We start from the raw sequence: 3966 nt of genomic DNA on the forward strand, positions 1-3966 counted from the left end.
GGCCAGTATCATTTTATGACTTTGTCACCCGTAGACCTGATGGTCCCACTGTAGCTAGCAGTGAGGTGCGGGATAGTCAGTCCCGTATAGATCTATACACAATAATCACGCTCTCCCTCCAAGAGATTCTGGTTACAAGGGTAGTCCTACACTCACGAATCCGGTGGAGTGTTACCAAGGACGTGTCTCTAATCCTTAGACTAACAAATTTACAAGTAATAATATAGAAAATCATGTTTATGGTTGGTATGAATCCTTTGTAAAATATCACAATTTATGACAAGATTCATAAGTTTCGTGCTTTAGTTTTGAAAATAGTTTCTACGAGTTGATTTCTAAATCGAGTGGTAAAACGGTTTTCTGTGTTCGAAAGCATACTGAACATGTAATTATTTTAAACAAAATAATATAACTGAGCACAAGTTTCCTTGTACTTTTGCTTGTATTCCCCCCCCTGAAAACATGAAAAAAAACTCGGAAAAGTATGGGGGTATGAACTCACTGTTTATCGTAGGATCCGAAAGCACAATTAGTTACGAGTGTTGAGTGTCAACCGAGGTTTCGCATGCGAGTCGATCCTAGTAACATATAATAACACGTATATGATTACACTTAGGTTATATGGTCACTATTAGACACATGGACACATCTTAGGGACATGAAAACACTTAGAATTAGGTGTTACAAACACCTATTGAAATCCCCAATGAGTGTATGGCTTTAGATTTGAGTGTAAGGTCACTAATCTCAACGTTTATGGGTGTGCGGCCAGGTGTGCGGCAAGGCTACGTGTGCGGTTGCACACAGGAGTGTGCGGCCGTACAGAGGGTGTGCGGCCGTACACAGGAGTGTGCGGCCGTACACTCCTCATTTGTGTCCGAAATAACGATTTTGAGGTGTTTTGAGGTGTTCTAGTGCCAATACTAAGTCCAACTAGAAAATGGGGGGCCAAACTCTTCACTTTGGAGAGCTTTAGGTTGTGTGCGGCCACCTTATGAAGGTGTGCGGCCGTACACCTTCAAAGGATGAAGAACACGAAGAACACTATGAGTTCCAGGCTTAGATTCGAGTGTCTTACCACTATAACAAGCTGAAAGATGAAGTAGTTCACGTTTTTGAGGCCTTTGGAGTGTTCTTGAAGGTAGTTTTTAGAGAGAGAAAGTAGTGAGAGAAAGCCAAAGGAAAGGAATGAGTGAAGGGGTCTCCTCCTTTATATAGGAGGGGGAGTGCGGCTGGGGGATGGGTGTGCGGCCGTACACACCTCTCATGAGAGTGTATGGCCCGATTTTGTTTCTAAACGACGTGTTGACTCATTCCTAAACTCGTTCCCAACTGTACTCAAGCCTAGAATGCTTAAACGGACCCTTAAATGACGTTAAAAGGTAACGAAATCGAGTTTAATGTTGATATAAAGATCAATTGTACAAGATAAAAGTTTCGGGTTGTCACATCATCCCCCCGTTAGAGGGAATTTCGTCCCGAAATTCGAATATAGAATACAAATCATGGATTAGAAAAGAGATGCGGATACTTCAGTTTCATCTGATCTTCGCGCTCCTAAGTGAATTCCGGTCCCCGCTTGGCATTCCAGCGAACCTTCACTATCGGGATGCAACTTTGTTTTGTTCGTTTGATCTCCCGATCCATGATTTCGATTGGTTCTTCCACAAAGTTTAGATTCTCGTTGATTTCAATCTCATCGAGAGGAATAGTAAGAGTCTCGTCGGATAAACACTTTTTAAGGTTCGAGACGTGGAAGACGGGATGAATGTTGCTAAATTCTTGCGGTAAACGAAGTTTATAGGCTACGGGACCGATCCTAGCGAGGATCTCGAATGGTCCTATGTATCTCGGATTCAGCTTTCCACTCTTTCCAAAACGTATCATGCCTTTCCAGGGTGAGACCTTCAACAGAACACGGTTTCCAACTTGGAATTCCAAGGGTTTTCGTCGTATGTCGGCGTAGCTCTTTTGTCTATCTCGTGAGGCTTTCAGTCGTTCTCGGATTTGGATGATCTTTTCTGTGGTTTCGCGAATGATTTCTGGACCATTGAGAGTGCTGTCGGGGGCTTGTCCTTCAGCCAGCTGCGTGTCGCCCACCTCGGCCCAGCACAGAGGGGATCTGCACTTGCGACCGTAGAGGGCTTCAAAAGGCGCAGCCTTGATGCTGGTATGGTAGTTGTTGTTGTAAGAGAACTCGACCAAGGGTAAATGGATGTCTCATGACTTACCGAAATCGATGACACATGCTCTCAACATGTCTTCCAAGGTTTGTATGGCTCTCTCACTCTGCCTGTGTGTCTGAGGATGATAAGCTGTACTCATGTCCAGCTTTGTTCCAAGAGCTTTCTGCAGGGTCTGCCAAAATCTTGAAGTGAACCTGCTATCTCGATCGGAGATAATGGACACAGGTACACCGTGCAGCCGGACTATCTATTGGATGTAGATTCGTGTCAGTCTCTCCATTTTGAAGCTTTCCTTGATCGGTAGGAAGTGAGCGGACTTAGTCAGACGGTCGACTATCACCCAAATGGCGTCGTACCCACTCGGAGATCTGGGTAGTTTGGTGATGAAATCCATGGTAATCCTCTTCCACTTCCATTCGGGAATTTCCGGCTGTTGGAGTAGACCTGAGGGTTTCTGATATTCGATCTTCACTTTGGCGCAGGTCAAACACTTGCCCACGAATGTAGCGATCTCTGCTTTCATGTTTGGCCACCAATATAGCTTCTTGAGATCAAGGTACATCTTATCCGAACCTGGATGAACGGAGTATCTACTTCTGTGAGCTTCGTTCATGACAACCTCTCTGTAACCACCGAACTTTGGGGTCCATATCCGGTCCATGAAACAATAGACTCCGTCTCCCTTGATCTCTCGTTTCCTATCCATCCCTCTTAAGGCTTCCTCCGTGACGTTTTCTGGTTTTAAGGCTTCCAGCTAAGCCTCTCTGATTTGCGCGGATAAGTGGGAATGGATAGTCATAGATGATGCTTTCGCGCTGCGACTTGTGTACTCCTTGCGACTAAGAGCATCCACAACCACATTGGCCTTGCCGGGATGGTAACGTATTTCGCACTCGTAATCGCTGAGTAGCTCAACCCATCGTCGTTGTCGCATGTTCAACTCTTTTTGGTCGAAGATGTGCTGCAGGCTCTTATGGTCAGTGAAAATGGTGCACTTGGTTCCGTAGAGATAATGTCCCCATATCTTCAGTGCGAAGACCACTGCTCCCAATTCCAGATCGTGCGTTGTGTAGTTAACTTCGTTTACCTTCAGCTGTCTCGAGGCGTAAGCAATAACTTTTCCCCGTTGCATGAGCACACAGCCCAAGCCCTGATTGGATGCATCGCAGTAGACAACGAAATCCTTCGTCCCTTCGGGCAGAGACAGGATAGGTGCGCTGCATAGGGCTTGTTTCAAAGTCTGGAACGTGGTGTCTTGTTTTTCACTCCAACAGAAAGGTACACCTTTCTGAGTCAGAGTGGTTAAGGGTTTGGCAATTCTGGAGAAATTATGAATAAATCTGCGATAATAGCCAGCAAGACCCAAGAATTGACGGATTTCTATGGGTGTCTTCGGTGCTGACCAGTTCTCTATCGCTTTGATTTTGGAGGGGTCCACGTGTATGACTTCCTCGCTTACCACGTGACCTAGGAAGGTTACTTTTCGAATCCAGAATTCACACTTGGAGAATTTCGCGTACAACTTCTCCGTCCTTAAAGTTTTCAGCACCAATTTCAAGTGTTGTTTGTGATCCTCCTCGCTTCTGGAATAGACAAGTATATCGTCGATGAATACGATGACAAACTTGTCCAGGAAAGGACGGCACACCCGGTTCATCAGGTCCATGAACACTGCCAGTGCGTTGGTTAGACTGAAGGGCATTACTACGAACTCGTAGTGACCATATCGAGTCTGAAATGCTGTCTTAGGAACGTCACTTTCGTGGACTCACAGCTGATG

This window comes from Lactuca virosa, chromosome 8 (genome assembly GCF_052849685.1).
Source record: "Lactuca virosa cultivar CGN04683 chromosome 8, Lactuca_virosa_CGN04683_v6, whole genome shotgun sequence".
NCBI classification, from domain to species: Eukaryota; Viridiplantae; Streptophyta; class Magnoliopsida; order Asterales; family Asteraceae; genus Lactuca; species Lactuca virosa.